General features: G+C 39.7%; 1 protein-coding gene and 1 long non-coding RNA gene across 16 annotated transcripts in view; one reads left to right on the top strand and one right to left on the bottom strand.

Moving 5' to 3' along the window:
• Window positions 1-19,897, top strand: part of PAG1 (phosphoprotein membrane anchor with glycosphingolipid microdomains 1) — a 173,389-nt gene that overhangs the window by 56,614 nt on the left and 96,878 nt on the right. For 3 of the 15 annotated variants that reach the window (XM_078393555.1, XM_078393553.1, XM_078393557.1), the window contains one exon: window positions 17,467-17,542. The exons of the other annotated variants lie outside the window; for them this stretch is intronic. The gene's annotated coding sequence lies outside the window, so the exon portion shown is untranslated. The remainder of the gene's footprint in view (window positions 1-17,466; window positions 17,543-19,897) is intronic. 15 annotated transcript variants of the gene reach the window in all.
• LOC140706964 (uncharacterized) lies at window positions 818-11,470 on the bottom strand. The gene is made up of 2 exons (XR_012086941.2): window positions 9,099-11,470; window positions 818-5,159 (listed from the first exon to the last, which is right to left on the bottom strand). It is a non-coding gene; the product is annotated as an uncharacterized LOC140706964 (long non-coding RNA).

Genomic DNA, 19,897 nt, shown 5'->3' with positions numbered 1-19,897 from the left:
TTAAGGATAACCCACAGATGCTCAATAGGGTTTAGGTCTGGAAACATGCTTGTCTTTGACATCACCTTTACCCTCAGCTTCTTAAGAAGGCAGTGGCCATTTTGGAGGTGTGCTTGGGGTCGTTATCATGTTGGAATACTGCCCTGCGGCCCAGTCTCTGAAGGGAAGGGATCATGCTCTGCTTCAGTATGTCACAGTACATGTTGGCATTCAATTAACTGTAGCTCACCAGTGCCAGCAGCATTCATGCAGCCCCAGACCATGACACTCCCACCACCATGCTTGACTGTAGGCACAACACACTTGTCTTTGTACTCCTCACCTGGTTGCCACCACACACGCTGGACACCATCTGAACCAAATACGTTTATCTTGGTCTCATTGGCCCACTGGACATGGTTCCAGAAATCCATGTCCTTAGCCTGCGTGTCTGCAGCAAACCGTATGCAGGTTTTCTTGTGCATCATCTTTAGGAGAAGCTTCCTTCTGGGACAACAGCCCTGGAGACCAATTTGATGCAGTGTATGGCATATGGTCTGAGCACTTACAGGCAGACCCCCCACCCCTTCAGCCTCTGCAGCAATGCTGGCAGCACTCATACATCTATTTTCCAAAGCCAACCTCTGGATATGATGCTCAACATGGGCACTCAACTTCTGTGGTCGACCATGGCAAGGCCTGTTGTAAGTGGAACCTGTATTATTAAACTGCTGTATGGTCTTGGCCACCGTGCTGCAGCTCAGTTTCAGGGTTTTGGCAATCTGCTTATAGCCTAGGCCAGTGATGGTGAACCTATGGCATGCATGCCACAGCTGGCACGCGGAGACCTCTTCCTGGGCACGTGAGCAGAGCTCTACCCCTACCCCCACCCACCCCCGCAGCTGAACCTCAAACTGCATGATTGTAAGCCACCTATCCCTGCTACCTTCCCTGGTTGCAGCACTTTTAATCAGTTCTTTTAGAGATCGGAGATAAGGCTGCTTTATTGTTTACTGCTGTAGAACAGCACGGGGCAGTCAATCTGGCTTGTGAATTACTTCCACCGGTGGTGACTGCAAGCAGAAGGGAAAGCTCCAATTAAGGCGGGAAGGAAGGTGCGAGAGAGGGACGGGTGGATTCATCAGCTTGTTTAAATGTAATGAGAGGAAACAGGGACATACTGAACTGATGCAAATGATTGCTGAAAATTTAGGGAGGCAGGGAGAGAGGTTATGTGTGAGAGAAACTGGCTCTTTTGTAAAACCATGAAAAAAAGGAACCTTCCAAAGTGTGTGTGTGTGTGTGTGTGTGTGTGTGTGTGTGTGTGTGTGTGTGTGTGTGTGTGTGTGTAAGAGAAAGAGACACACAGAGAGACTTCTCATAAATCAGAATTAAAAAGGCATCAAAAGCTAATCACAATTGGTGGGTTGCATTGCATTCAAAAGTACCCAGTAAAGTATTTCGGTAAGATTGTATTATGGTATACACTTGATTTTTTTCTGTCCAGCCTTACAAATTGCTTTCTGTTTGACAGAGTGGGAGGTGGAAGTAATTTTAAGGCATTTTCCACATAGTTCTATTTTAAATCCAAAATATGGCGCTGCAATGTCTTTTTCTGGTAAGTAGGGAAATTAACAAAAGAAGCCTAAACATTTTTGTTTTAAAACAGCCTTTGATGAAAAGATTTTTTCTGCCCTCTGCACCATTTGTAATATTTAAATACCTAATATTTTATTATGTGATTATTTAATTGTCGTTATATTTTATGATGTTTTATATGTTGAATTTATTTTTATACTTGTAATTATGTTTTTTGTTTGATTGTGTTGTGAACCACCCAAAATAGCCTGGCTAGATGGGCACGGAAGGAAGGAAGGAACTTTTAACTTTGCAGCAGTAGGTCAAGGTTTGAAAAATTATACTACTATAGAAATCTATCAGAAATATATCATTAGAGCTTCACCATATGTTATGGGATGGAGCTCTGCAATCATGTGATGTAACACTTCTAAAATGCAATGCTTTCCATGTTTATACAAGCGTAAATCCCTTGTAGTCAATGGTGCTTATTCCCAGGGTGTTTATAGGAAGATAGGCTTGATAAATGATTATTCATTAATCTTTCTGGGTTTTTAAAGGATGAAGTAACAGTATGAGTACTTACTCCATTCACTGGTTAAGTATAACATTCAGAATGTCACCTATCTTTAATTGAATTCAATTAAAGGTTCCTTAGGTGATCTTCGTTAAAATACTGGTTAGATTCCGATTATCTGAGACATCAGCAAAGTTCCCAGACTGTTTTTCATTCCCAGGGTTCAAACTGGGAACGTTGCGAAACGCTGCCATGATAGATGTGACCAGTCATGGGATACTCTGCAAAACAAACTGGTGAAGTGAAAACAAAAGTAGCTTTTCTAAGAAAAACATACAACAGAGATAGCAATTTTTGCTGAGAACAGCAAGTACAGTATTTCAAGATTCTGTTTAGACTCTAAATTGAACTAGGCAGAACTGGAATATTTAGCAGAGTCTCACTAACAGCAAACACATAGTGTGTAGCAATCACGTTTCTCTGTTTCTCATCCCCAAAGCAGGCAAAAGTATCATAGTTTATTCCCCAAATCTGAATCCCAGTCTCTCTGCTCCTGGTTTTGGTTTGACTGCAACACCAAACAAAAGGTCTTACAAACAAAAGACTGTGGTTTTCTTTATTGAGCCAATCCATCTCATGTGCAGTCCTCTTTTGTGCATCTCATGTGCATTCCACTTTTTCATGCATTGCTGCCTTTTCCAGTGAGCTTGTCTTCTCATGATGCCACTGTAGTACAATACCCTTTGCTTGGTTATTTTAGATTCTAGTGAGAGTCCACACTTAATTTGCTTTACTTATCTTTCTGAGAAGTCATGATATCTGTAAATCTCATTTCCAACACTATATTTCAAATATATGTAGTGTATAAAACGATTTGCACTTCTATATATAGCTGCTTTTCTGAGGGTAGCTTACTTTGGAGGAAACAAGTTCAGGATTTCAATGTACCATATTTTACCATGTATACGACCCCCCAATGTATAAAACGATTCCCTAATTTTGACCCTTGACGGATGCGGAGGAGCAGCTAATGGGCAACTGGTCCTCCACCTCCATCTCCTGCTGCTGCTGTCTCCGCTGCCCACCCAATTACCCCCTCCAGTATGACTGCTGGGGCTTACCTCCAGCTCACATCGCTGCCTTGTCCCCTGCCCTAAGGAGATCATGGGAGGAGGGGATCTGGCAGCTGCAGCAGGAAGAGGTGCCTGAGAGCGCAAGAGTGCTTGTTTGCCTCCGCCTCTGCTTCCTCCTGCCTCCACCACCGGAGGGGACAAGGCAGGTGATGTGAGCTGGAGGTGAGCCTCGGTAGTCGCAGTGGAGGAGGTAATCTGCCGGATGGGGAAGGCAGCAGCAAGAGGCGCCCGAGCGTGTGTGAATGCTCCTTCGCCTCTGCCTCCTGCTGGTGCGCCTCGGGGTCCCCAGAGGGGACAAGCCCTGCGCTCTGGAAGAGGCAATTGGGCAGTGGCAGCAGCGGCAGGAAGAGGCGCCCGCGTGACTGCTTCCTTCTGTGTATAAAACAACACTCATTTTTCCCTCTAATTATTTTAGAAAAAAGTTTCATTTTATACACAGAAATATATGGTGCTCAATAAGCTTTATAAATAGGGTGCATTTAATTCAGTGTAGCATTTTGCACTTGACTTTTTTCTAAAAGAGCTGTCAGTTGGAGGAATCAATAAGAACCAGACAGACAAAATGTGTAAATGACATGAATTGTTTTTTCTAAACTAAAACCTCAGTATTCAGGTTTAATTGCAGTGTAGGTACTTCAAAATAAATAATTTGGTTTTGTGTTGCCATTTGGTCACTCAAGCTCAAAAAGGTTTGCCATCACTGGCCTAGGCCATCATTATGTAGAGCAACAATTTGTTTTTTCAGGTCCTCAGAATCACAGAGTTGGAAGAGACTACAGGGGCCATCGAGTCCAACCCCCTGACATACAGGAACTCCATCAAAACGCTCCCAAGAGATGGCCATCCAGCCTCTGCTTAAAAACCTCCAAAGAAGGAGACTCCACCACACTCCGAGGCAGCACTTTCCACTGCCGACCAGCTCTGACTATCAGGAAGTTCTTCCTGAGATTCAGGTGGAATCTCTTTTCCTGCAGTTAGAAACCAATGCTCCTTGTCCTAGTGTCTGGAGCCGTGGAAAACAAACCTGTCCCTTCGTCAACATGACATCCCTTCAGATATTTAAACATGGCTATCATGTCCCCTCTTAACCTTTTTGTAAGGCTAAACATTCCCAGCTCCCTAAGCCACTCCTCACAGGACATGGCTTCCAAACCTTTGACCATTTTGGCCGCCCTCCTCTGGACCCGTTCCAGGTTGTCAACATCCTTCTTGAATTGAGGTGCCCAGAACTGGACACAATACTCCAGGTGAATTCTGACCAAAGCAGAATAGAGTGGTACTATCACTTCCCTTGAGTTAGATACTATACTCCTATTGATGCCACCAAGAATTGCATTGGCTTTCTTGGCAGCCGCATCACACTGCTGACTCATGTTCATTTTGTGGTCTACCAAGACTCTTAGATCCTTTCAGTAGATCCTTTTCATAACTTGGGTATGAGCAGTAATTTCTTACATGGTTTCACTAGGCATATTTTGTTGTTGTTGTTTTTAGGATAACATGAAGAGGGTAGGCAGAAGAATCTTTGTGCTGCTTGAAGTGGCAGGAAGAATCTGTGTTACATTGTTAATGTATACTGTTAACATTTATGTCAACACCAAAGATGTAAGACAAGCACGTCCTTAATAGAACCCTGTATATTTGTTTTGTTAAATCACAATTTGCTACATTTTGATTTTTTAAAAATTTACCATATAATCATCCAGCTTATTTTCTCACTAGACTTTTGCTTGCATTCTCAAAAGGCAAAGCTTTTTGTCCTTCATCCATTGGTGGACATGATTGTTTAAATAGCACCAGTGTCAAGAGTTTTATCTCAGTTCATTGAAGAATGTAAGAAATATAAATGAGATGTAACTTGTAGCTGTGCATGATAGGTGAATCTCTTATGCATGACAGTGCAGGAAGTCACCTTTCCTCAGATCCTTGGTAGCCTATGTTCAAGAGATGTTCTGGAAGACAAAAGGAAGGAAGGGGGAGGTTAACACACTGAATCAGAACAGAGAAATTTTCTCTGCTCAGTCTGAGAATGTTCCTAGCAGTTTTGCTGAGGCATTGCATTACAAAGGAAGTATTGTGTGTAGGTCATTTAAGGAGTCATAGGATGGCCTGAAAAAGCTTGCTTCCATCATTTGTTGCAGTCGCAGCATTTTATCTGTCTTGCACTGAGACACAGAAGTCTTATATATGGATACAGTCATAACTGAATCCCTGAGTAACATTTTTAGTTGCATTTTTAAAATTTTAAATGTTTTTAATCATTCATTATTATAGTTTAATTGTTTTTAATGTATTATTTCTTGTGGTTTTTATTCTTCTGTGAGCTGCCTCAAGTCCTCTTATCAGAAGAAAGATGGCCTATAAATAAGATAGATAAATAGATATATAAATAAGTTTAAATCTTACATTGTGTGTGTGTGAGTGTGTGTGAGAGAAACAGAATCAAAACTAAAGGTTCATATTCTAATGTGGGTGATAATGACTGTATCTGTATTAGCCCTTTTTATTTCAGGCTTAATTTATTGTAAATACATGCTTCAAGAGTTATTAAAGTGTAATTAGCTCATGAAAATGAAGTACTGAGATAACGATGCCTTGGGATTGGAAATTAAACACAGAAAGACGCCTTCATGAATTTTATTGTAGGCATCACTTCCTTTGGAAAATGCTAGGAAGAAAATGAGAAGGCATTATTAAGCGAAGGCCTCTTGTGGATCTGTTGCATGTGTGCATGTATAAAAAGGGGAAAACGTGCTCGAATTTTAGTGCAGCATGCTTGTTGCGTGGTTGCTGCTAACAACAGAGAGAATTCAGCTCTTCAGATCATCAGACATCTGGTTAATTATGTTGGACTTTGGTCTAGCAGGGGGTGACTTGAAGGACACAGCATCTCTTTAGTGAGCCCCATAGTCCAATGATTAAACTGCAGTACTCCAGCCAAGACTCTGCTCATGACCTGAGTTCAGTTCCAATGGGTTTCAGGTAGCCAGCTCAATGCTGACTCAGTCTTCCATGCTTCTCAGGTCAGTAAAGTGAGTACCCAGCTTGAGTGCTCTAACACTTTGGGCTGATACGCAAGTTGAAACAATAATAATAATTTTAAAATGAGGTTCGTTTGTTTGCTAATTCGTGTAAGAGAACATCTTCCCAGGCTGAAAGTATCTTGGGGATCAGCAAACTTAAGACTTCTGAACCAAATGTTTCAAAGAGAGATTGTAGTGGAACTGGAGATTACTTTGTTGTACCCATTTTCACTAGAGTTGCTTTTGGAAAACTATATTAAGTATCCTGTGTGTTGTGTTCCTTCCTGGAATCTTGACCTTTGGAACAAAGAGGACCTTGAAATCAGTCTGTCCTGAGATCACTAACAGTAACTGCAGTAATTTTTTAAAGCTACCCAAGTGTCCTGCACTGAATTCAGACATGCACTTATAACTTGGGAAGGTAGGCCTGCAAAGATTAAATGAAGCTTGTTACCATAGGTCCACTACCAAAGTGGTACAATCTGCTGAAAGCGGAAAACAAGAGTTAAAATTTACGGTATTTATTTTATTTTATTCATATTCTAGATTGCAGCCTTGTAACATGATATATACAATTCGATATCAATCTAAAAGATACTGTATTTTTCCATTTATAAGATGACCTAATGTATTAGACGACACCCCTCCCTTTTCTGACCCCAAATTAGAAAATTTGATCCCTGCTTTTCCCTTCCTTTTGCTAAGCCATGGAGCTTGGCAAAAGGGAGGGATAAGCAGGAATCAAAGGCCTCCCTTTGACTCCTGCTTTCCCCTTCCTTTTTACTAAGCCCTGTGGCTTCGCAAAAGGCAGGGAAAAGTGACGGTCTTTTCCTTTCCTTTTGCGAAGCCATGGGGCTTAGCAAAAAGGAAGGGAGAAGTGCTGCTTTGCAAAAGGCAGGGGAAGCGTATGTCAAAGTGACCACCGCTTTTCCCTGCCTTTTGCGAAGCGCTGCTTCTCCCTTCCTTTTTGATAAGCCCCGTGGCTTCGCAAAAGGCAGGAAAAAGCAGTGGTCACTTCGATAGTGCTTTTCCTTTCCTTTTGCAAAGCCATGGAGCTTAGCAGAAGGAAGAGAAAAGGGGCAGTTAAAGGGTTCCAGTGGTGGAGGAAGCAGGAGGAGGAGGCAGAGACTGAGGCAGAAAATCAGCCCAGCTCGGCCACCTCTGGCTGCTGCCCATTGACTGCTGCTGCTGCCACCCAGTCACAAGGAGACGATCGCTGGATGGGGTGATTGAGCAGCAGCAGCAGCCAGAGGCGGCCGAGCCGGGATGATTATTTGCCTCAGTCCCCACCTCCTACTGCTGCCTTCCGTGTATAAAAGCAACCCTCAATTTTTTTCTCTAATTATTTTAGGGAAAAGTGTAATTTTATACACGGAAAAATATGGTAATACGTACAGAGTTAATGTCTTATCCACATACTATACACCACATATTAAGTCACAAAATGTCTAACAGGCATATAGTATACATAATATATTGTCAAGGAAATGCCTTGGGGCGTGCTAGACAAATATACAAATTTTACAGATGGAATTATGCTAATCAAATACAGTGGTGCCTCGCACAGCGAGGTTAATCCGTCCCGGATTAACCCTCACTGTGTGAAACATCGCTGAGCGGTAAGAAAAAACCAATTGGAATGCATTAAACAGTGTTTAATGTGTTCCAATTGGGCCGAATACTCACCGTTCAGCGATACTTCCCTATGGCCGGCAGCCATTTCTGCGCCCTCCCCTCACTGAACGAGGGCGCGAAAATGGCTGCGATCAACTGTCCGGTGGGTCCAAAATGGCCGCCGGAACAGCCGAAATGGCCGGTCGCAGCATTTTCGCGCCCTTGGTAAGCGAGGGGAGGGCGCGAAAACGCTGCGCCCGGCCATTTCGGCTGTTCCGGCGGCCATTTTGGACCCACCGGACAGTTGATCGCAGCCATTTTCGCGCGATGCCATTTCTGCGGCCATTTTGAAGCCGCGGAACAGCTGATCGGCGGGTCGCAAAGTGAAGGTCGGTAAGCGAACCGCTTACTGACCTTCGCTCTGCGATTTTCGCCCATTGGAGGCATCGCTCTGCGATCGCATTAGCGATCACAAAAGCGTCACCGTAGAGCGAATTCATCACTCTACGGGGGGCTCGTTCTGCGAGGCACCACTGTATAAACTTCTAGGTATTTTGTTGATTTTCTTGTGAATTAGCACAATGTAAGGAGATCCCCATGGTCTGAACCGATTATTTTAAATTAGGTAGTGTGGTTTCCCCTTCCCAAAGTCAACTTGTTTTGCTTTTCACATATATTGAAGCAGTTCTCCAATTACTACAGAATCAGAAATTGATTGAGGGTTTGTTTATTTATCATTGCATTGGTAACACTGCAGTTTGCCCTCCCCCTGTTTAGAAATGCTTTCAAATTGCTTCACACTGCCATTAGCTATGTATAATTGTCCACTTATGTCTCTCAAAAGGATTCCTTTGAGAGTCTGGTGGTCCCCGATAAATTTTTTGATAGCACTGTTTCCTTGTTAAGGCTCAGTATATTTTAGTATAGAAGCCATTGATTATAGGGAAGAACTCCTAACGTACAACAGATGCCTAACAGAAATGTAAAAAGATAAAGTTGGATATAAGAGACAAGCTGGTTGCTTAAATGCTTGCGGTAAAGTGATTTTTCACTTCTGCAAGTTGTATTTGTACATTGGAGCAAGAGTTAAGGTTTCCTTATGTTACACATGTTGCTGTTCATGACAGATGTGTGTTCGGCTATTGTTCCACTGATACACTCAACAAGCTTCAAGGCAGGGCCTCGCCCCCCCCCACCCCTGTTGTCATTTTCTGCTCATGGAAAGTACCATATCTGCAAAGGAGAGGCTCTTACCTGTCTGCAGGCTATCCATACAAGCCAATAACCATGTAGGACCTACACACCAGCAGGAATGTCTCCACAGGTGACACATCACTTTCTTTGTGTACAAGACTGTGACTGAGAAGAACAGGGGCTGATCATTCTTCTTTGAGGGTAGCAACTATATCTGTAGGGATAACAGTGGAGTACTTATAGGATGAATGAGATAACAGGAAAATGTTCCCATATGTTCCTTGGGTGATGGATGAATAAAACCTTAAAAGGCTTGTGACCTGTTTATAAAGCCCTAAATGGCTTTGGGACATGGATACTTGAAAGAGCACCACTCCCTGTAGAAATTTGCCCAGTCACTAAGAGCTGCTGGGAAGGGCCCCCTCTGTCTCCCACCATTGAGAACAGTTCATTATACGAGAGGGCTTTTTCTTTTCTTTTCTTTTCTTTTCTTTTCTTTCTTTCTTTCTTTCTTTCTTTCTTTCTTTCTTTCTTTCTTTCTTTCTTTCTTTCTTTCTTTCTTTCTCTTTCTTTCTTTCTTTGCAGAATTAATGTAAAAAAAGAAAGAAATTGAACTAGCAAAGAAAAAGGAAACAAGAAAGAACAAAATAAAATGAGAACAGTATATGCAATGATGTTAGTAATCACTATGAACCACCATTGCAAAGTTTCAATATGAATATAGTTGTAACCATCACTTCATACAATTCTAGTTAAACATATACAGTAAATCAGTACTGTATAGACTTTCCAGGTGTCCAAGTTATTGTCCCAGTGAAATTGGCATCTGTATAATACTTGTTCAAATGTAGTTAATGCTAACGGATCCTCTGACCATTGTCTAGCAGAGGGTGGATGTTTATCCTTCCAAGCTCAGAGTATGTTAACCACCATAATGGCACATAAAGTCCAGTTTTGTTGCTCATTTGTTAGACCCCATAGGACAGAAATATAATGAATATCTACAAATACTAAAGATATCCCCAATACTGCATTAATACATTCAGTGGCTTCAAACCAAATTGGTGGACAAGCCCAGATCACATGTCTTGAGGATGCATTTCCAGTATCACATCTCCAACATCTGAGAGAATTTGACAATTCCTTTCTAAACAACCATTGTGGAGTCTAGTATACTCTAAATACTATTTTTATCAGATCAGTCTAATTTCAAATCTAAGGAAACATCCCATATACTGTACATTCTGATACAATTTTCTATTGTTTAGATTGTATGCTACCTTCTAATTCTCCATCCCATATCTCTCTAAGCTCTTGAATGTCTCTCTTATAAAGAGCCATTAAACATTTATAAGCTGTGGTTAGAGCCTTAGGTTTCTGAATAGGTCTGATAATTCCTTCCAACAACTTAGGAGATTCTGAATCACTCAGTGCAGATGGGCCGGAGATAGACACCCGTTTAAGCTGGAGAAACTGCTATTCTGCACTCACAGGGAGATGATATTTAGCCTCTAAAGTGGAGAACATTAGAAATTCATTGTCTGAGCCTATCAACTGGTCTAAAGTATATATACCACATTATACCCACTTCTTCCACAAGAACAGCTTCCTCTCTATCCTCAGATCTGGATTCCCCCATAAAGTTATTTTTAGCGTGGGCATGCAGATCAAATTGTTACTGACAAGCCAATATATACCTTCTCACTCTAATTGCTAAAACCAAAGGAGAAGGAGTGCTAAATAAGCTGTCTCTAAAATTAATCAAACTGGGGTATTTGCAGAAACAGAGACTTAACCACCATTTACATGTGCTAAAAGATATGCCTTGTGGTACAAATAATATCTGGGAAATTAAACTCATCTTCTGATATCAGCAACTGCATTTTCTTGAGTGAGTAGCAAGGTGGAGAATTATTCTGAATAAACCTCTGAAACATTCCATTGATATTTTCAAAAACATACTTGGGGAATATGCAGTGAAATACCAAAAAGTACATGTATTGTTTTTATTAAATGTATTAACCTTATCCCAAATGCTAAGTTTACCCCAAATGCTAAGTGATGCCTATCTTTCTAGATAATTAGAACTCTCTCTAATCAGCTTATTTAACTCTTCTTAATCCTTTGAGAGGCATAGGATAAAATACCTAAATATTTCAATGCTTCTGGATGCCAACAAAATTGCTATTTACTATATGATGTAGATGTTTTATAATTACCTACTGGCATTAGATTTTCACCAGCTGATTGTGTATACTGATAGTCTATCAAAATAATAAATTATTTTTATTAATTCCAGTATAGATATTTCTGGTCTGCTAATAAATAGGAATAGCACAGTAGCACCCCAACTGTAGAATGCTCTTCTCCTGGACACCCAATTGGTGCCAACATTGGCATCATTTGACTGTCAAGTCAAGATGTACTTATAAAGAGCCTTTGGAAGTTGAAGATCATGGCCTATGTTTTTAATCTTTGAGTGTTTTAATTTTGTGTTGTTTTTCACCATTGTGACGTGGCCTGGGAGAAGACATCTCAACACATTCAATGCAAGCCCCTTCAAAACAAAACAAAAGTGATAATGCAGTATAAGTATAATTAAGAGGACACACACTAATTGAATTAAAACCTTAAAGCTTGCATGGTCCAAGTCACCTGCAATGTGATAATACAGCTATTTTTAAACAATTTATTTTTTTCTTCATTATTAACATGCATTTTATTCTGTTGTTCAGCCCTCATTAATAATGAAATTCTGTTTCACCATAAATTAAAATTTCGATATGTATTCTAGCAGAACTGAAGAAGACAGCTAGCAGAATAGAATTTTTGACCAAATGACGGAATGCAGTTGGTGGTTAGTCTGATGATTAAAAGCATTTGTGATTCAGTGCAGGTCTAGCTTTTTCATGTACAAAATGACATCTAAGATATAGAGTGGAGAAAGTAGTTACTGGAAATGTAAAAATGAGCTGCATGTCTACAAAATCACCAAGGAAATTGGAAAAAAAAGAGAGAGAGAGAGACTTCAGAATTATTGAAATGAAAGGCAGTCATATTCCTGATTTGCTACACTTTGCAGAAAATGACCTTCGATTTTATGCTAATGATCTATTACTGCAAGTTCTGCCTGCATTTTTGTATGTTGTACTTGCTGGGGTTTGTTATCATTATTACATCTCTTCCGTTGTCACTAGCAACAGGAAACCCATTCTAGTTATATGATAATCTCTGTGCCCACAATTGTACCTTGACAGTGGTGCTAAAATAAGATCAGATTAGAAATTAACTCACAGTACTCCTTTTGTCTTGCTTATAATTCTAAAGATTCTACCATTTCACTGTTTAAATTCTAGTTGTATTTAGCATCCTAATGATATTGATTTCTGCAACAAAGTCAACATATGAAACGCCTCATTGACAGTTTTGATGCTAGTTTTCTCACTCAGATGTGAAACTGGTGTGAAAATGAACCAATGCATGTTTGATTGTAAGACTCAGACTGGTTCTGAGGAAGATAACAATTTATTCCCTATCCCACCCCCTTTTTTTGCCTTCTTTTGGTCTTCTTTGCTGTAGGCATTCTTACTCCTAGCATATAAAGAAATAACTGAGTTTGCAAGGAGATTAATTAATGGCCAACGTGGGGGTCAACGTTGCTTTGACGTAATATTTTTTGTAGCTTGTGCTTCTAATGTTGTCTAGCTCTAGTTTATAGTATAAACCTTATTTATTCCAAAACTTCAAGATAAATTAATTTTATAGTGTCTATGAATGAAAACCAAGAGCACAGTTTCAATTTTCAGGGAGGGAAATGTACCAGATGATGTAGTTTCCAAATATACATTCTCAGATGTTTGCTCTGTAGCTAGAAAGTAAGTAACAGTAGCCAAGCTTCCTTGAAAGATCATTTTGTTAGCGGTGCAGTCTTCCCCTGCAATGTTCAACCATAAGAATAAGTTGCCTGTTTTAAAATATCAGCTTGACTTACTAGCCGAGTCCATATCCCCACTGCAACCCCTTACAATTTCTTGTCTCTAGCCTCGTAACATGCATATAGCTCTTGAGAGAAGCAAGTACTTGTCTCATTTTTTCCACAGTATGAAGAAGAAAGAATGGAACAGATTCTCCTTCTCATCTTTTCCAAGTGGCTCTGTAAGAGAGAGTCTTCTTTCCAAGTCCTTTGGCACACAGAGTAGATTGGGTGTGTGTGAGGGTGGAATCTTGCTTGCATGGAGATTTGGCTCAGATGAGAAGGGGGTAAAAAAGGGAAGAATCTCTCCCAGTGGCTCATATCTCATTAATCCCTTCTCTTCACTTCTGTCCCAGGTGTTCTATCTTTGTCAGAAAACACAAGGAGAAGGTGGAGCCTCTCTCACTTTTGTAGAGAGATGGAGAAAGCTAAAAATATGATCATGACCTGCCCTTCTCTGCTAGTGAGAAAATATTTCATCTTCTCACATTTTCTAACAAGGCTAGGAAGAAAAGCAAGCCTCCTTATAATTGAGCTTTTTGGAAAGGAAGAAAATCCCTGCGCTTCTTCCTGTTTCCAATCTGCAGTGTGAACAGAGATTGTCAGAGACTGTTGGCACATCTTGTTCAAAGTCCCAGAATACTGGCCTCTGGCATTCTGTGTACTGGAATTGTGGCTGTCTAGTGCTGTAGTGTGTGTTCTCGGTTCATGAGGAAAAGGTAAAAAGCAGAGGTGAGCTGGATTGCCTTGCATGAACCTCATGCTGGAGTTTGCACTCTTCCCTTATTGCCTGGTTTGCTGCAGCAGCAGAATGGCCATATCTTTGCTTTAAACAAGAGGGACGTGGTGGCGCTGTGGGCTAAACTGCAGAAGCCTGTGCTGCAGGGTCAGAAGACCAAGCAGTCGTAAGATCGAATCCACGCGACGGAGTGAGCGCCCGTCGCTTGTCCCAGCTCCCGCCAACCTAGCAGTTCGAAAGCATGCAAATGCAATTACATAAATAGGGACCACCTCGGTGGGAAGGTAACAGCGTTCTGTGTCTAAGTCGCACTGGCCATGTGACCACAGAAGATTGTCTTCGGACAAACGCTGGCTCTATGGCTTGGAAACAGGGTTGAGCACCACCCCTAGAGTCGAACACGACTGGACAAAATTGTCAAGGGGAACCTTTACCTTTACCTTTACCTTGCTTTAAACAAAAGTCCATAAGGGACCTGCACCTTGTTCTCAAACTCAACAGCACTTCAAGAAGCTTCTGGCAGCATCTCTGAGTTTGTAAACGAGGCTCCCACTCCCCATGCACCTTGTTTTAAAAGGAAATGTGGCATCTTTGCCCCTGCCACACCACAAACTTTCAAAAGCAATGTCCAAAATCCTGTTGCTTAGCATAATAAACTAGAGTAAACTATTGACACAATGAGGATTTGGTAAGTCAATTCCTCCATAAGTTCCATTGATTCAAATGGGCCTACTCCAACTGGGAGTTGCTGTGCTAAAGTAACTTGCCGTTAGAGTAGGCTGATTTCAATCAAGAAACTACTGGAGGAATTGGCTCACCAAATTCCCTTTGACTCAGTGGGTCTATTCTAATATGAGTTACCACACCAAGCCACTGGATTTTGGCCAATATAGTCACCTTTATAACTGAGGTGGGCAAAATGCAATGGAGAGGAAGGTGGCAGGGCCTGCAAGAAAGAAGTAGGGTACACATATGGTCCACTCCTGTAACAAAGCCTAAATGCCTCATGTAGGTGGGGATCTGCTGCAGAAGACACTCCTGAATTGTCTGAAATGTTGCATGGGAGACAGAGTTCTTCAACAAAATGTTCCCATTAAAAATGTTTCTTGAAGGTGGAAAGATTTTGAAAACAACAATGACTCTATGTTAGAGGCTGGTAGCAGTATATAGATAAAGCTGTTGTGCCCTGATTCAAAATTATGCTGATTATAGTTGTGATTGTGAACGATACATGGCTAAGCTGAGTTAAATGAACCATATCTATGAACTAGCAAATAAATAAATAAATAAACAAAACCTTACCATCCCATTGGATTTATTCTGTGCATGTATTCCTTCATCTAAGATGCACTTCCAGTACCCTGCTCTATGTTCAGTTAAGTCAATCTCAGAAATCATGATCTTTTCATGATTATTCTAGGCTTGCTGAATAATCTCACCGAAGAGGTTCTTCATCCAAGCACATCCTGATGGCCTTTAGAGCAAGACCTATGCATTAAGGAAAGATATCTTAGAAGTAGTGTGGCATGTAATGCTTCTGGCTGTGTTAGCTTTGCAGCTTTATTTATTGTTGTGGACTGTCTTGAGCATAGAATAAAATAGACATAAATCTTTTAAACCAACAGCTGAGTAACAGATGTTTGCTTTCCCTCTGTTTCTATAGCTTAACAAACTAGTCTTAACATTCTTATTTATGTCATCCTGATTATTTTTAATACATTTAAGTAGTTTTGTGAAAAAGATAATTTTAATTTGGGGTCTTCATTTTGAATCATAGTTTTTACCTCCTTTTATAATGATTACATTTTTCAAGTGCAGCCTTTGATTCTATAAGGACTGTGTAATAAGGTAGCGAAGCAAACCTTTCAGCCACCTGATTATTCTTCCATTGTCTTGAATAGCTTTCGTGCATGCATCTACTTTTCTCCTTTGGGTTCTTGCAGGGTAGGTGTTCTAATGTCTGTTTCAGTTTCTCATCATCATCTTGGTTCCTTGATCAGAGCTTAATGAAAAGATGAAGGAAGAAGGAAAGGTGTGGCCGGAGCAGTTTTTTGCAACTGTCTGATCTGCAGAGGAGACTAAATGTACTCAGATACACCAAGTAGAGCCTTCATTTATATATACATTAGAAATATGTGGGCAGTTTATTTGAAATCGACTAAACTGGACAGTGTATTAAAACCTGGCTAATATTTATCACACATTCAAGGGGAATGTGGGTTGTACATCTCTCTGTGTGTAGATGTCCCCCTTTGCGACATACACATGCATGTGTGTGTGACCTATTACCATGTGTAAAACTGATTTTCCTTCACATACGCATGGAGATTCACACTGTTCCTTTTCTGGCACAAGTCTCCTCTAAGAATGTTTCTTTTTTTACACATAGTATCATTTGCTTCCCTTCCCATGAGGATTAAGGCATTCAGAGAGAGAGACTATCATTTCATACCAGACACTATTCCTTCCCTTAAAATGAAGGACTACTTAAATGGGAATGGTCCCAGAAATAACAAACACTGGAAAAACTAAAATTGCTCTTCAGTATTTAGTAGCAGAATGTTTTGGCATTGTCATATGTACAAGTGTAACAGGATAAATATAATAGCTTCTTGTGGTATGTACTGTGAGGATCTTACAGGGAGCTGGACAGTGAGTCCTGTGGCTAGTGATGAAGGACCTTTAGTACAGCTGGCTTACAAAACAGATCTCAGTGGATTTCATATGAAATTCTCCCTCAGCTCCACTGTAAATTTAATGAGAAAGTTCTGCTGCACTGAAATCTTGTGGTCTTTGACCAAAACACCCCAGTTAATTTGTCCCAGGTGATGCTATATTTGTGAGAGGTATGCATTTAAATTCAGTTAGGAGGTTATAGTCTAGGGTCTGCATTAACATTCCACTAACCCTGCAGCAGATAACCAAATGGGTTAAAACAGATATATCTTCAAACAGCAAGCATGTTTTCTGCGTTAGTGTTATGTATCTGTAAATACAGTGTCAGTTAAATTAAAAGAATTCAAGTACATTAAGTAATGATGCTGTCGCTGCTGAATTTATTTAACAAGGTGATCAACCTCTACATTTGGCTTGGAAAATTATTTTAAAAGTATTAAAATGCATGCCAGCTGTTTCACAGTTTTGAGGCTCTCTTCCTCTGGAGATGTTCCAACCTCCAAGTCTCAATTTAAAAAATTGTTAAATTTTCTCATTTAGGCTGCCTTTTAGTAACTGAAGGCTCTGAATACTCTTAATTTTATTCCTTTGGGAGCTTTGATGTTTTATTTTAAATGTTGCTACTCATCATCCATTCTGATGCTCTCTGAATGGTGGAGGCTAAGAAAGAGACTAAATACTGATTATGAGTGCCAGGAGAAACAGCTGCTGTTAAAATTCAGTTTAATATCTGAATGCACAGTGGTTTCTCCTAAGCATGTTCAATTATATCAACAATAGGTTTCTGCATCTTTTGTATGATGCACAAGCTCAACTTTATTAATTTTCCATCTGAATCTTTTATTATATGTTAATAAAAATATAATTAAGATTGCATTTTTAAAAACTGAAGAGCTTTGAGGAATAGTTAAATTAGCTCCCAGCTCCAGAAAAACAATTTTAGTATGCTGGGAAATATGCATTAGTAGCAGCATGAAATGAGAAACTCTGAATATTTCAAGTCGAAATATTACTATTTTATTTTTGTTTTCTGTCCACAGGACAACAATAAAGGTTGCTGGAGGAGTCAATACTTGTTTTTGGAAAAACCTAAAGGCCCAAAGTGAATTTTGAGGTGTATGTATTCCAAGACGAAATAGAAAAACTCAGCTATTGGATAAAATCTGAAAAAACAGGTGTAGTGATGACCCTATTACTTACACCTGCTAGCAGAAGTCCACTGGCAAAAACCACAGCAGCAAACCGCTTCTAGTTGAAAGTCTGAATAGGTCTTTGGTGTCTCATACCTGTCTTGTGACTTGGCACATGGCAACAAATGTCAGCTTCTAAACTAGCAGCAATTTGCTGCTGAAATTTATACTCACCAACTCTCAGCAATTTAATTCTTTAATTGGATTCTCACCAATATTTGATGATATTTTCAAAACAGTAATTATTTTTTTACTTCCTTGAAGAATTGTGTTATCTCTTTTCAAGAAGCATTTCTTGACTTTGGAAAAATGTATTGAGCTGACCATAAAATATGATTTGTATTATCAATAAAATTAATATGCAGAATATATGCAGACCAGGTGGTAAGTGGCTTAGCTATCTTTGTTGATCTGATGTTAAATACTGATTATCAACATCTCTGTTCTTCTGTCCAGGGAATGGCTTTTACTTGGCAAAGGTATCTTGGTGAAAGACTCCAATATAATTGGTGGCATCCAAACTGAAATGGATACAACTTTATATACAAAATGATTTGCACAGTAATAGCAGCAGTCCACACATGGTTCCCTAGTTTTATTTTAGAAATGTTGTAAACATTTTTACATCCTGCAGCAGCACTGAGTAGATGCACTGTTGATACAGTACTGTGAGATCACTATCACAGCTGCCATGGAAGATGCCTTCAGAGGGTCTCTAAGCCACCTTCAGTGTGCAAGGGGGAAACACACACACACACACATAAAGGTGAATCAAGAATTTATTCAACTTAGTTATTCAAAGTATTATGCAGATAGATGTGGCATATTGTGGAAATAATTATAGCAAAGTATAGCAAATTCCTGTGGGTATTTTGTGGATGAATTGCCAAGAACAGAATGGGTATGATGCAGTTAGTAGGTATACACGGTGCAGCTCCATTTTCTCTTCTCTCTTGAAATTTGAGAGGTATGAAACCAAATCTGACAGATACATGATTGTTGAATATATTATTTAAGTATAGTTTTAAACCATTAAATGGAAAAAATTCTTTGGATATGAAAGATTATTCTGTTTTTATTTCTGTTCATGTTAGTGTGGTAGATTACATTGTGTTCCTTTTACTCATTTCTTTTAAAAATGAAATAACAACTAACAATGAGCTCATGGTTCCATTCTCTAACTTTAGATGTTAGACTGATGATGAAGACCTCCTGTTTATTTCATTGAGTCAGATTTTTTTTTATCACAGAAGATCTAATGATTGCAGCATCAGTTCGATAATCAGAATTAGCTCATTTTCTGAACTCATTTATCTAGAAGCTAGTGAATCAACACAACTGATGTAATTTTTCCAAGATATTAGTCATGTTAAGAGGATTCTAGTAGGGTTTTTTTTAAATAGCTGTTGGGAAACTATAATGTGTTTTAACATGGAACGTAAGATTGCCAAAAGAGCAGTTAAGAAGCAGTAAGACAGTTAAAAAGACAGGTTTTTGGGAAGTAAATCTTGGCTCAAAGAGTTACATGCTGTGCCACCCATAAGTTTTCGTGAAGTTGCATAGTCTCAGAACACCACCAGAAAGAGGGACTAGTAGACCACTTCTGAATATTTCATACTTGGGCAGGTCAGCACAAGTCAGAATCATCTTGTTAATTACTGAAGCCTTTAAAAAAAAGAAATATGAAAGCAAACAATGGGAGAGAAAGACTCCTCCCAAATCTGTTTGAATATAAATATTGAGTTTAAGGACAGACTTTAGAATCCCAAACAGCTTCTGCATTATAGATCCTATTTTAATCCAAGGAAAGGATGACTGTGAATCAAAGTATGGATCACATTTCTCAGTTCTTCTGTGACTTCTATATAGGAACATGTAGGATGGCATTGTAATACTTTTGTATGATATTCATCAGTCTTGCTAAAGCGAAAATGAGTAGCTAAACTCTGTGAGAGACATTTCAACAATATTAAAGTCCTAAATCATCTTTGACAATTGTGAGAAATTGAAAGCTTCCTCCTATTCCCCTTGGAGAGGGGAGAAAGGAAGCTTTCAATTTTTTTCTAAGTGAAATATTGCAGTGTGTCTTGGGGCTTTTAAAAAATTGATTCCTTTCTACCCCTATGTGGGGGAGTGAGAGGAAGCTTTCAGTTTCCTGATATCATCAAGTGGTTTTGGCAAAGGCATAGTTTAAACCACCTGCTTTGGTTTAATCATAGCAATCAACACACTGGAATGAAACCAAAACAGAGTGACCGTACTTGCACCGAAGAAACAGTAG

Source organism: Pogona vitticeps, chromosome 4 (assembly GCF_051106095.1).
Source record: "Pogona vitticeps strain Pit_001003342236 chromosome 4, PviZW2.1, whole genome shotgun sequence".
NCBI classification, from domain to species: Eukaryota; Metazoa; Chordata; class Lepidosauria; order Squamata; family Agamidae; genus Pogona; species Pogona vitticeps.
The sequence above is the reverse complement of the archived record's forward strand: the minus strand, read 5'-3'. Positions and strand labels throughout refer to the sequence as shown.